The sequence below is a fragment of the Echeneis naucrates genome, chromosome 10 (assembly GCF_900963305.1).
Source record: "Echeneis naucrates chromosome 10, fEcheNa1.1, whole genome shotgun sequence".
NCBI lineage: Eukaryota > Metazoa > Chordata > Actinopteri > Carangiformes > Echeneidae > Echeneis > Echeneis naucrates.
This window is the reverse complement of record NC_042520.1, coordinates 13,454,679-13,468,900: the sequence shown is the minus strand read 5'-3', so window position 1 is coordinate 13,468,900 and position 14,222 is coordinate 13,454,679. Positions and strand designations below refer to the sequence as shown.

The 14,222-nt window shown below is 42.5% G+C and overlaps 1 protein-coding gene across 2 annotated transcripts in view; it reads left to right on the top strand.

The window, feature by feature from the left end:
* LOC115049887 (bifunctional heparan sulfate N-deacetylase/N-sulfotransferase 1) overlaps window positions 1-14,222 on the top strand; it is a 39,157-nt gene that overhangs the window by 1,698 nt on the left and 23,237 nt on the right. Inside the window, exon 2 of one of the 2 annotated variants that reach the window (XM_029512478.1) lies at window positions 3,538-3,578. The exons of the other annotated variant lie outside the window; for it this stretch is intronic. The gene's annotated coding sequence lies outside the window, so the exon portion shown is untranslated. The remainder of the gene's footprint in view (window positions 1-3,537; window positions 3,579-14,222) is intronic. 2 annotated transcript variants of the gene reach the window in all.

Here is a 14,222-nt window from a genome sequence, read left to right as displayed (position 1 = left end):
TTTGTGGAGAGCTGAACTCTAAGTTGTGTTCTGTTTATTCGTGCCAACTGTTTGTCTGGTTGTTCTAACCCTCCATCTGACTGCTCCCACTGGCTGCCAAACATGCTGTGATCTAGTGCTTTCAGCTGATGAAGGCTGCCACTGCTGCCGCAGCCATTTGATCATATATCAGCATCTTTTCACTTAGATATGCCTGTGAAATGCTGTGACTGGGTTACAATGCCTACGCATAGAGGATGATAAAATATTGGAGGTGTGACTGTATATGACAGATCATGTTACCATGCAATGTTTGGTCCTTTATCAGAATGAGACATAATCACAGACAATGCGCCATTTACAGATTTTAGACTTGAATGGGGAATAGTAAGGGGGACATTGATTGTTTTCAGTTGTGGCTTTGACTGCTTTATTGCTGCTTATCTGCACACAGAGGAAGGTGTAAATTTAATTGCACTGCAGTAACTATAACATCACATTTAATTTTAGAGAAGGTAACTTTAAGGAACTGCAGTGCCAAAAACATGCCAGCTCTTGTATTTTTCCATTTCAGTCCCTGTTGTAGCTACACTGTGTGTGTGTTTGGGGGGTGACCTCTCTTTAGAGTGGGGCCGAAGCCAGGCATCTTTCCAAAGCCCAAGCCCCTCAGCACTCTCTGTTGGTTATAAGCACTGCTTTGTGCCACAGTACTGCTCCCTATGGTTCTTCATATTCCACTATACTACTACAGCACCACTGGCTCCACTACATAGTGGAATCTACAATTGGAAATATACCCAAAATAGCCTGCCGTTTGAGTGACAGGCTCGGTTGTTTCCTTGTTATATCGGATTTTTGACTTGATATGCTAAAATGCAAGAGGTATAATGTACCAGTGTGGCCTGTAAAGTCCTCAGTTTGTATTGCAGCACCTTTTTCTGCTTGGAATGTGGCTGTGGCATTTTTTTTGGCTTAGGATGTGCTATCATGATAGTATTGGAGAGCAGGAGCAGAGTAAATACATTTCAAACCACTCAGCACAACTGAGTATTAGCAAATGATCCGATAGTATCTGTAATCCTCAGGAAAACCTGGAGAGTTGTTGTTTTCAAATAGTGCTAGCCTCCATCAGATAGTTGGCAGGCACTGGGGGTGTCCACATGTGTGACTGGCTGGCTAGGCTAGCAGCCATGCTGAATGCTACAGTATGCAGGCAGATCAGATTACTGAACGATTAGCCATGGCCTCCTATCCCCGGCCCAGGGAAATGATTTTCCACTGTCATAATTCCCAAGACTGAATTAGGCTGGCCAGTGACTCAGAGATATTCAGTGCTAGAGGTCATAACTGTTGCTCTCTGCAAAGGGGAGATAGGTCGAGAGTGGTTTTACTGCATTATTGCACTTTAAGAAGAAGTTGTTTTAATGTTTGAATTTCTGGTTGAGTGCTGGTGTTTTACTCCAGCATGGAAGTTATTGTGGCCCAGCATCTGCAAAGAATTTCATTCATTGTGACATTCACCCTTTTATGAGAATTTTGACAGAACAGAGGTAACAGAAAGCCAAACGGTCTCAGAATGCTAAACTATCCTCAAAAATGTGAGCATGTGTGAGAAGGTGGATGATTTAGTGTAAATGAAGCAGGCCACCAGAGGAATTTTACTAAATGGAAAGCTAGACAGACAGACACAGAGAGAGAGCAGGAGAAGCTAGCCAGCGGAGGTAGGACCATGTTTCCAAGGTGCTTATCCCCTGAGGCAGGAATCCGATACATTCCAGAGGCTTGTGTATCCAGACGAATAATGGTGGCTAGGGTGTAGCGTTTCATCAGGTGACACATGATTGGAGCATAAGTGCTGGGAAAGTAAGACCGATGTCATAGCCTCAGTAGCCAGCTCCAGTTGCCTGAGGGATCACGAAGTGTGCCAGAAGAGTGGGACAGATTACATGGGATATGGATTTTTTCCCTAGCACAACACGGCGCTTCTCCTTATCACCTCAGCGCCACTGTTAAGATACTGACATTTACATCAGTTTAGGCATTTAGGTGGCAGCTCTCATCCTCAACAAGTTAGAACGAACAGCGCATTTGGAAAACCCTTAGCTGTCTTTGGTATATTATCCTGCTTTGTACTCTGATTAGGCCGACAGTGAGAAGAGTAAGAAGAGGCACCCTGAATTCATTAGATCAGGTTTGGCCACTGTTTTGACAAGTAGTGGCAGGGAGGTTTTTTTTTTCTGTAAACTGTTTGACAGCGTCCTTAATATTTGATTTAATAAATCCAGTTTGGTTCAGATCAACACTTGTGGCACAGTATTAACAATCTAAGGGTTTAGCTTTCTTCTTGGAGTGAAATTTTCAAACCCAGGGATATTTGTGCTCCTAAGCTGAAAGCTATTTATACCACTGACACAGAAAAATACCCTGTTTTATTTAGTGGTCAAAAAACAAGCTGTTGGGCCTTAATGGACTTCACCTCAGCCATTCCAACGGACCCTCAGGGTACAGCTCGTTCTTACACTCTGCGAGGGAGCTCTCGGCATTGGTCGGTTAATGAAGCCATTTTCAGAGATGGGGAGATGCAGTAATGGGAACCACCACTTCACTGCAGGATATTCTAACCTCGTCCTCATCATAAGTGCTATCAGTCATCTGATATGATTTAGGGTTTTTTTTTTCTGCTTTGTCCATTTAGCCATCCAAAGGCCTTTAATTTTTTTTTTTTTTTTTAGATTCCGAGCATGATATACTTTTGTCTAGCTTTAAGACTTGAACATTTATTTCAACAAAGAAATTTGACTTTTTATGGGCTTAAGTTGTGTACTATTACTGGAAAATAGGAAGTGTGTGTGTGTGTGTGTAGCTGGTCAGGCTGCTGAAATGTTAGACATTAGCCTGACATCCCTGGATATAAAGCTTGGTGTTAAAAGGTTTCTTATAAGAGCATTGAGAGGCAGGTGGGGGTGGCGACTGGCATAACGGGCAGTTACTTTTCTGACTTGTCTGGTAGCTTCACCTGGGTCTAGCTGTGTACACCCACTCTCATGCGATCCTGAAAAACGTAATTTATTGTACACAGCAAACATAAATGGAAAGTGTGAGAAATTTGCTTATTTATCACAGGAAAACATTGTATTTAAGTATTTGACGGTTTTGCACATTAAGTACAAGTACCAGTGCAAGTAAAAGCTTTCTAAGTGTATTATTAAACATGTTCTGAGACAAAAGGAAATTCTACAAAAAAATTAGATTTTCAGTCACTTTATGGAATACTATACAAGTCATCTTACAGAAACACATTTTTGGACTTCAACACATACACATATATGTATTCTTAAAAAATGGAAAATATTTCAAATAATCATTTTCAGTTTGTTCAGCGTACATGTCTGTGTCATATCACCACTGATCAAAATATGCTCTTGGCTAATAATAGGGATGTAATAGTAACAGGTATAATTGAATATGCCAGTGTAAACTCCTAACAGTTAACATACTCTTTTAATCTTTTTGTGAGTTAAAAAAAACTCACTGTCCACTCTGTAATCTCTTTCCTAGATATCAATGCAGCTGCATGAGACTTCAGATGGCAACATGAGGTTAGTCTGTACATGGAGGAAAGCACAGGCAGCACAGTGACCGTATCCGTGACATTCCATAACTTTCACTGAATAACTGGAGCAAGTCAGTATTTTGGATTTTCTAAAAATACTGAAGGAACAATGACGAAAGATGACTACCTGTAGCGGGTAGAGTGGGTGCCCCATAAGCTGGAGGGCAAAAGGTCTTCATCAATGACTCTGCTCTGGTTTTAGCCAATGCTATGTGCCATTTCCCACTCCCCCCCCATTTCCCTTAATTCTTCAGCCTTATCTGATAAAGCCGGAAAGGCCAAAAAACCCAAAAACAAACAAACAAACAAAAAAAAACATGCAAAACCTAAATCACCTCTTAGAGAGCAACATACCAAATCTCTTCACTCATTTCCGTGTGTTATTTATTTATTGTTCTCAATACATTTATGTGTTTATAAACCTAAAAAGTTTGTTTGCGCTGTGCAGCTAATTTTATGTAGTGGTTTCAAAATAATTAAAAAAAAAAAAAGATAAAAAAAAAGATTATTAGACACTTCATTTTTATAATTAGTTTTTGTTCTAACAGTTTTGAAGAGGTAGAGAGTCAGCGTCCTCTAAAAATTATTTTACAGTAATAATTCCATTAGTTTTAGTTGAATGTTAAAATATACATGTTAACTGACAGCAAAGTATGCGGCTATTAGTAACTTTTTTCTGGTTTGACTGTTCTTCCTTCTTCTCAAACTCAATCACAGCTGTGACTTAATGCTGTCAAGAAGCCCATGTTCAATGTTCAAAAGCTAGAGGTTGTTTACATTCTATTTTGTCATGAGTAGAAATGCTGTGAAGAAAGTGAAGAGCCAACACAAACACAAGGTCATATAGGATTCAGTTTTTATTTTTAGCTCATGAACCTTATAACGATGAAGACTGCTGTTATCCAAAACAACAGCACAAAGTAAAAATAAATACAAAAAACAGGCATGTCCATGACATGCTCTCTGCTCATTGTCAGAATGCACAAGGCCTGAGCAGCATGACATCCCGCCAGGACAACAGGTCTGAATAAACTTAAGCAGGGCATCTGGTGCCCAGTACCCTTGTTCTTTCCCTCTCTCCCCGTTCTCATGGGCCCAAAGCAGACCATGCCACCACACCACATCGAGTCATCTGGTGTCCAGTCGGCTCCCATCTGCAACTGCATTTGGCTTCACTGCAAACAAAGCATTGTGGCATGCAAAAGTACTCCAATACATCTGAACATCTCAGCCCTGCTATCAAGCTTAATCTTTGGGTGGAAACTAGGAAGGCTTTGCCAGGGTTGTGGGTCATCTCCATTTCAATTCATTAAATTGTATCGAGGCATTTAGAATCCTCCTTAACAAACTGACCACAGCTGACGGCATACCTCTTCTCCATTTTGAGTCGCTGAGGTGGAAAGAATTGTAATGGTGCCGACCCGCGGTTTAGCTGCTGGCAGCTTCAAGTGTATCCCTCCACTGATCCGAGGCGATGCTGTGTCTGCCCAGCCTGCTGTCCCTCATCCATCCTGGGTGGTAGAGAAGTGTGTGTGTGTGTGTGTGTGTGTGTGTGTGTGTGTGTGTGTGTGTGTGCTCTTGCACGTCTGTTCCTGTCTGTGCAGGACAGGTGTTGGAAACCTGGAGGTCAGCCCTCATGCAACTGGGACATCTAGACACAAGGGCGACTGGAGACTGCAAATGACAGCAGGATGAATGAGCTTTGTTTTGACCAGCTTTATTCACAGGGTGGGTTCAACTTCGAATGGGGTCAGTTGTGATGGTCAGGTGGTGTAACGGCTGGCTGCTCTCAGTGGGACTTGCTGCAGCCGACAGCATTTGGTCCATACAGAGAAGCTTGGAGGTTGTTTGGCAAAAGAAGTTAAAGTAAAGGAGCCATAGTGGGGCGTGCAAACCTGCAAATACAAACAGCACCCTACCCCCTCTGTGAAGTGTTAAGTGGCCGGATATGTTTGCTGAATGGGACACAGGTGTCTGAGCCACGCTGTGTGTGTGCCTGGCCAGAGGTCTATGTTTGTTTTCTCTCCATAATGGCCCCCAACTCTCTGGTGGAGCTCGACCTGAGCTCATTGGTTCCCAATGGGCTGAGTTGGAGTGACCCCCCCCCCCCCCCCCCCCCGACACACACACACAGACACACACACACACACACACACACACACACACACCCTTTTTTCCACATTTCCACTGTGAGATTGAGGAGTGGATGAATTTGAGTCTAGATTCTGTTAATGAAATTCAAGACATCCCTCAACACAATGTTGAGGATGCACAATGAGCAAGCCTGATGTTTTTTAGATTCCTCTTTCGTCCTTTATTCTTCCCTTTATCCATCTGTTGCCTCTGATCTACCCCAGCAAGGCAGCCGTTTGAAGTCGTCAAGGCTCTGGCTTTATTGTTGAGTCCTCAAAGTGCTTGTGTGAAAGGTAGAGAAAAGCTGGAGGGGAGTAATGTGACTCCCACATAGCCTCCCCAGCCTCCATCTTCCAGACCTCATCTCTCACTTTCCCCTTCCTCAGAGGCTTCATCTCTCTGCTGATGTCACTCTGCTGAGCTTCCCTTTGTTGAATAACAGCCCAAAGGTGTGCTTTCGGCTATGACGAACGCTCGCACGCTGCTACCACAACCCCGTACATGACTCCCCAGGGAACACAGCAGGGTGAGGTAATGGGTTGTTAACCCCTCAGCTACCTCCATGTTTAGACTGTGTACGGGGAGCAAATGCTACTATCAGCCCCCTGATCTGATTGTTTCAGTAACCCCATGGCCTCTCCAGATGGCCTGGCCCCTGAGCTGCTTTATGATAACCATACAGTTAATATCTGGCCCACATAACACACTACCAGCTTCCTGTCCCCGACTCCCCACTCCCCACTCCCCTCAAATTCTGCTCTCATTTCACTCCACCGCCCTCTGAGCAATTGCCTCTGACGCCTTCTCCTGAGTGTCCTGTTTTTATTTCTTTATTTCACTCATCTTTTCAAATTCCACAATCCATTTCTTTTGCCCCCAAGGTACAAAGGGTGATGGCTAGAGAGGGTAGAGCAAATTAAATTTGGTCTCCCTCTTTTGCTCCCCTCGGACATGGGCATAAGTGAACAGTGGAAGGACAACAGGAGCAAAGAAAGCTGGAGGAAAAAGCCCATTTCCTATGCATTACTGTCTCTTTCCTCAGGGGCTATAGTTGAGTAACGCCAACACCTCTATCGCTTTTTTCTTCTTTAAATTTCTTTTTCTTGCTCTCTCCTGTCTTGCTCACCATGCCGCTATTCGTTCTCACACAGTCTAACCCAAAGGTCTCTCTGCTCTCGCTACCACTGCTAATACAGTCTGACCCATTTTATTAGTTAAGGTCTAATGAATCATTAATCGAGGTTATCTAACTGTTCCTGTAATGATTCCACTGTGACTCGTATGTCAGACTGATCTCTGTGTTTCAAGTGATCAGCTTTTTGCACTACACGTCTTTGCTTCATCATAACATCTTGATTAAAAAAAAAAAAAAAAAAAAGCATTAAAGCATTGAATCATCCCTCACGCTAGACTATAAGTTTAAAGGTGTGCTGTGCACTGTAATATGTCATTGTGTCAGAGTACAATACAAGGACTAAGTGCACTGCATGCAAATTAATCTTGTGGGATGGCAGCAGCTGAATAGAGTGTGGTTTTGGGGAAAGGAGGGGAGTGAAGGGAGGGACAGAAGGAGGGCTAATAGTGGCGACAGAAAAGAGAGTCAGAGAAAAGAGCATGTGAGGAGGAGGTGGAGGGATGTGGGATGTAGTCATCACCAGGCCCATTCATCATGCAATGCCTGCTGGGATGCGCTGGGGTCAGTCCTGCACAACACAATTACAGCCTGTTCTGGAGTGTTGTGCCGGGCTCCACCGTGTTCTGTCTGTGTTCTGCTGTCTTTTGTTAGAGTTCCTCTGTTCTAGCACACTTGTTTGCCACTTTTTGTGGGTTTTTTTTTGTCTGCTCTGCACACTTCTGTTCAGTGGCAGATTTTGCTTCATCCCTTTTCCTTTTTTCCTGTGCATATTCTTGAATGGCTGTTGAAGCTATCAGTAAAAGATCAGCTTAAGCTCGAGGAGTGAAACATCTCAATTAGCTGAGCATTTGCTGTGTTTTTGTTTGAGTCGAAGAGTCCCAAACACACTACGGTTGCAATAAATTGCAATTTTTCACACATGTGGCTGTTATCGCAGGCTTCTTTCATCCACATTTCAATCACAGCCTCTAGCTTGATTCATCTGATTGACAGGCCTGGTTAGCATGGGGGTGTGAGATGCTAGTAAGCATGTTGTTTACCCTGCCTGCCTGACAGTCCTCTATGAGCCTACAGATGTTTCCAGAAAACTGTAAATATCTGCTGTGTGCTCTAATGTCTGTTGACAGCATATCGGATTGTGAGGATATCTCTGTCTTCCTGTCCGCGTCTATTCTTCATGCAGTGAAAGCGAGTTTTCCCTTTAGGTGGTTTGAAGGTTTAAATGGAAACATCTTGCAAGAAACCGGCTTTTGAGGCAAATCTTGATATTTTTTGTTAACATCACACTACATGACAGGATTTTATGTTGCCACTGTCACTTTTTTTTTGTCACTTATGTGGCTTTTTAGAGATTCTGTTTGTGTGCTTGACTGCTTTATTTTTGAAAATGTATATCATCATATAAATCCGATTGGATCTTTAGCTTTTTGCATTTCTGTATTTTTCTCTATTGGCTGGAACCAGATCATGCAATTTATAGTATAATATCATTATTGACGAATCAAATTATTATTTTCCTCTAGAATCAATTAATACATTTTAATAAATAAGTCTATAAAATCACTCCATCATACGTTCCTAAAACGCAAACTGAGGTTGTGATGGATGTCAAGTCAAAGTTCAAAATCTCTGAAATGCTTGAATTGACTTTGTGACAAAGAGAAACTTTGCAAGTAAATGGCAACAATCAAATGCCTGGCAATTTTGCTTGAGGGATGACTTGAAATAAATAGCTGTGGTTGTCAGCTGTTTTCAGTGAATGATTGAAATCACATAGTGAATATGTACTTGGTCAGAAACAGAAATGCTTTCTTAATCTCCAGAGGGCAAATCTGCTGTTTGATAGTTTATCTTCTAATAATTAAGGAGTTGTGAAATCCAATTGCAGAGGGAATTAATAATCTTCTGTATTTTTCCGTCCTGCATCATAGATGGATAAGCTGTCCACTACTGTGGTTTCTATGATCCACTAGGGTGTTATGAAGTGGATGGGCTGAGTTTTCTAAGACGGTCTGTGCCTTCCTCTGTGTGCATCGCTCCCTCAGAGCCCCCAGTGAGTCTAATCTGGTTCTAGTCACAGCGCCAGCTCTTTCCCCTAGACTGTCCAGCAGCCTTACATCCTTCTCATTTTTTGCTGCCTCCCCAGCAGGCTGCAGCATAGAATGATGATTTTAAGCAAAATGAACAGGTGAGGCTGTTGAAAGGTTGAGCTATAACAGGCTCCTTGTCAGTGTTTGAGTTCACAATGTGGATGCATTTGTGGCTTGCATCTAAATGACAAATTGTGCCTTTTTAATTGATGACATCAGTGGTGCAACTGCACACGTTTTATAATATTTCATTTTGATGATGGTGGATTTTCATTCCTGAGCCTCATATGTAATTTTTAGGACATAACTGCCAAATAAAAATAAATGACAAATGCTCAGTGTTCTGCTGGAAATGCATTCTTGGCTTAACCACACTGTTTATTAAATAGCAAGAAGACCATGGGGAGTTGTGGGTTTTTCTTAGTTTGTGTTTCAAAGGACTGTTGTATTCTCAGGATTAAATAATTTCAAGTAGTTGTTGAAAATGTTCTTGTAACTTGGAGGACAAGAAGTTCACTTGTTCACTAAGGATGCGCCGGGTGGTGGCTTGGCTGATGAGCATTCATAGGAAACTGACTAAAAGAATGACAAATCATGGCCAGAAAATGCACCAGTTTAAAGTAGAGAGCATCTGGAAACAATTTGAAACAATGGATTGTCTTCAACAGGCTTCGTGTAATACTGTACGGATGCTTCTCTCCTAACTTTCTAGAGTTTCAAACTCCAAACTTCAAACTTGGATTTCATGAAAGGGCTGCCTTGAAACTCATTTGTGTCAAAAATCTGTGCTATATTGTCTAGAGGTACAATGTGGTAGGTTTGAAGAGGGATTTCGTGAACTCTCATAAGCTTTATTGTGTCAACTTATCTCCTCATTGTATTCATGTTAGCATTCACTTTCACCTAATGATGCAGAATTTGTACCGTTAAATATGTTTACTAAAACCCCAACACTTCCTGTCATTTCAAATTACAGTTTCAGTTTCAAATTAAAGGACCTCAATTAATTTAGCAGAACCTTTTTTTTTTGTTTTGTTTTTCTTTGTTCTTTTCCCACCTTTTAGTAAGGATGATACATGTAAGGAAAGTAGTTCATTTGCTGGAATGGTGACATAGTTCAGGGTATAGTCGGCTCTGCTCTGCTTCTGCCAGAAGTCCCCAGTGGACATCCATACACAGTCCAGCCACATGCTAGGCTTATATCCTTTCTTTGGGGAAAAGTCACCAAAAGTAGTGAAAATGCAATAAATTGATAACACTGCTGAGTGTAAACAACCACTAATGGAACCTGTCACAGCAGAAATTACATCCCATCAGGGACTTTCCAGATTATATTTCTGACCCATATCAACATTACCAAGGATACTTTTTCTAATCCCAGGAGTAGCTTTCTAATAGTTGGTAGACGTCCGCATAATCGTGCTCTAATCAACCGACAAGCCAAGTGAAATAATATAATGTGGCCTTTGAGCTCCTTTTTGTGGCGTGGCCTTCTAGCAGTAAACATGACCATATTGTGTCATCTGGGACAAGTTCTAACCACAACCCGTGTCAACAGTCTGGCTTGCTATATACACCTGTTCAGGGCCTGGCCAACCTGCAGACACAGCAGCCTCTGTCATCAACTTCTCCTTTGTGTACCCCAATGAAGCTGCTGAGATGTGATGTGACAATATGTCTCACATTTCACTCTTCACCTTAATTGTGTTGATATGGAGGCTGATATTAGAGTTGTGGTGGATAATCTTCCCAGAGAGAGGAAATTGTGGAGTCATCAAGGGATACAACACAGCTAATTAGACTTGTGTATGCCTCCGTGTGTGGGGAAGGGAAGAGAGAGGTGAAACAGACGCGAGATGGATTGAGAAGTGCATTAAAAATACAATTGGAAATGGCTTCTTTTCCCCTTTTGAAAGTTTTTTGCTTTACTAATGGAATGGATTTTGAAGGTTAATTTAAAAAGCACTGTGGCGTATTCTTCTGAAAGTCCTGATGGCAGCATTCACTTTCAGACAAGTGGGGACAACTGGGGAAAACCGCAACATTCATCACTGCCCAACCTTTTACCCAGTCCACAAATCAAAATCTTTGTGTGTGTGTGTGTGTGTGTGTGTGTGTGTGTGTGTGTGTGTGTGTGTGTAATTAAATTAATTCGAAATTTTACGAATAGCAAATGGTCCACGGGTATAATAATGCAGTTTTTTTACTTCCTCCCTGAGGAAAACTCCTTAGTCGGTTTGACGGATTATTGCCTGAAGATTCTGGCTCTCAATTAGGCTGATGACAAAGCTTCAGCCCTTGCTTCTGGAGAATCAGAAGTAATGAATTAGTGATAAAGGCTTTAAAGACAACACCATTAGAGAGGCTGTTGGTTTGAAGTCTAAAGAACACAAGTAAAATGCTTTTTACTTATTTTCCTTTTTTTGCCCTGTGTTCTGCTTCTTTCACTCTCCCTCTGGCTACCAGTGACAGTAATATTAACCTCATCTCTGCTGCACTGGCCTCCTGTGACTTGGAAGTCTCTTGTGAGGAGTGGTCAACTGTTCTGCCGTTCAGGGTTAGGGTAATGCATTATGACTTCACTGCTCAGGGGTGGGACAATCGAATATTATATTAAGATTACGTGATGGGCTGTCACACACCACTTGTGTTGAGAAGTATTGTGCCAGCATTATTTTCTGCTGTGTCATACTCTGGAGGGTTTTCTTCAAATTATTTTTCAAAGGCTGCCCAAGGCCATGTTGGATTTTGTGTTTAGTTTTCACCAGTTGCCAAAGAGATCCATACCACTCATGCCTCGTACTCACTGCTATTAGCAAACGCAGTGCCCATAATCTTCTGTGTCACTGCTGGCCACATTACCGCCCACCCATCTTCTCTGTGTCCATCTCTGTCAGTGGAGGAGCTCAGTCCTGTCACCTGAGTGATAAAGTGGATGATTGAAACTGAGGTATGCAGGTCAGATCTCTGTTGGTTCAGCTGTCGTGTCCTGTGCAGACAGGGTGGGCACAGCATGAGTCCGTCTCTGTAGGAGCAGTTATATAGTTGGGTGAGGCGTTTACTGTCTGCAAGGAGGTTTATGCCCCTTTAACCCCCAGTGTAGAGTGATGGTGGTCTTTTAGCAGGGAAGCCTTTTAATAAATTTGTTATAAATAAATTTTTGGTAAATTAACACCAAACTTGAATCTTTTGGAGGTTTTCACATAGTTGATTCAGCTACAAAAATCTTGGGCCCACCCAAAACTATGATTTTTTTTTTTTATTAAAAAGCCATCAGTTGCTGGTTTTGGTTTGTTTTTGACCGTGTGTGTGTGTGTGTGTGTGTGTGTGTGTCTGTCTGTCTGTCTGTCTGTCTGTCTGTCCGTCCGTCCCACACACACATTGGTCATGATCAGCCAGTGAGACTAACTGTATGACAACTTTATAAAAGGAGTGCAGTGAGTTGCATGAAAACCCAAAAGGACACTCTTATTCTGATCTGTGGTCCATGACCTTATCATATAGAAACAAAAGGTTGAACTCATAGAATAGTAGCCTTCCCTCTCACATCACAGCAAAGTCAGAACATGTTTCTAGCTGCTGAGCTTTACCCTTTCTCAGCAGTCATTGAGTTTTATGAAGTCTCGTGCTACAGAGGCCTGAAAAAGTTCAAGAAAACATTTCTGCGTCCCTTAAATAATGTTCTCAGCATCCTCTGTGGGGTCTTTAAACTGCCTCCATAATTTTAGGAAAACATTCGCTTCCTTTGCTGGGAGAAGTTGGCAGTGAGGAACGTGATGGGATGATGGGAGCTCCTGGAAGAGAATTGTCTGTGATAGCTGAATAATGCACATCATGCTAATTCTCTGTCTCTCTCTCGTGCTCCCTTTCTCAGCCATCAGTTCACCTTTCTGTAGCATCGCCCATTCACTTTATACAACTGTGACATCACCCTTGCATAATGGCATCCAGCCTCCTCCTCCACTCCTCTTTGCTCTCATCAGCTTCTTGCCCTGATTAGATGAGGGTGATTTCAATAAAGTTACCGTCGTACTCACTCCATTAGTTATATTAACACTGAGATTCCTGTCCTGGAGTCGTCTATCTATCCTCCGCCTTTCACCAGGGGGGCCAATCCTCTTCTTTTCATGGATCTGTGTAACCTAGTTACTGAGGCCCAGCAGGGGAGGCCAATCAATTAATGAACAAAGGAGCCTGCTCACTGAGCAAGCGGCTCGAGTTTGGGACTATAAACAGGGCGCTCCCAAAACATGGTCGCTGTCAGTTGAGTGCTCATCTGATGTCTGTTTGCTTTGTTGTTTTACTCATGTGTTACTGTGTGCCTGTGACTACTATTTCAGAAAATTTTAAAGCTGGTGAATTTTGTTGCGTTACCTGTTTGAACAATACCAGTCAATATTCAGTCTTCACTGTCCCTGAGGGGCAGTGAAGACTGAAAGACATGGATGGATTTGGTCATTCTTGACACAAGGGCACAGAACATCTTTTGATGCACTTATTTTTCATCATATTTGGGATGTAAGGGAATAGACCGTTGCATTAACAAAAGCTATGAAAAAAAACTTGCTATTTCTGAACACTTATGCTCCACTGTTACCAAGTTCGAAGGTGAGCTAACACATTAGGTATACATTCAAAGGTTAAACTTCCATGTTTAGTGGTTCTGATCAGTTTCCCCCAGCAACAGGCAGATTTAGAAAGACAATCCCTCCCCTCTGCCCACCTGCTCACTCTCACAATCTTTCACTACCTTCTCATCCTTCCTTTTCCTCTCCTCAATACCTCTTTTCATCCCCACTCCTTTTTTTTTTATTTTTTTTTCCACGCCTCACCTATCTGCCCCCCCCCCCATCTCCCACATCCCTCAGGTCCACCCCTCATTCTTTCCTATCTTTTTTTTCTCTCCAGCCTCCCGGTCTCGTTGTCATCCCCTTTTTCTTAATCCGGCTTTTCGTCCTCAGCGTACCCCTCCCAGGAGTTTCCAGCTCCATGTGTGAGATCAGGGAGCAGGCTGTTGTAACAAGCTGTTGAATAATGTAAGCACAGGGCTATAGGCCAGAGTTTCAGTTAACCCTCTGATCTCTGATCACACTGTGGCTGAGGCGGACACATCACAAATGACAGCTCGACAGCAGGAGAAAGCCGCCCGAAGGCCTTTTTGCTTCCGTCTTCTTCCAAGCCTTACCTAAAGGCTAAAGTTCCCTCATCCGGTTTAATTGTCCTGGCTTTTGTTAGCAGGAACATGGTGAGCGTCCCCAGCCTTTGTTATTCT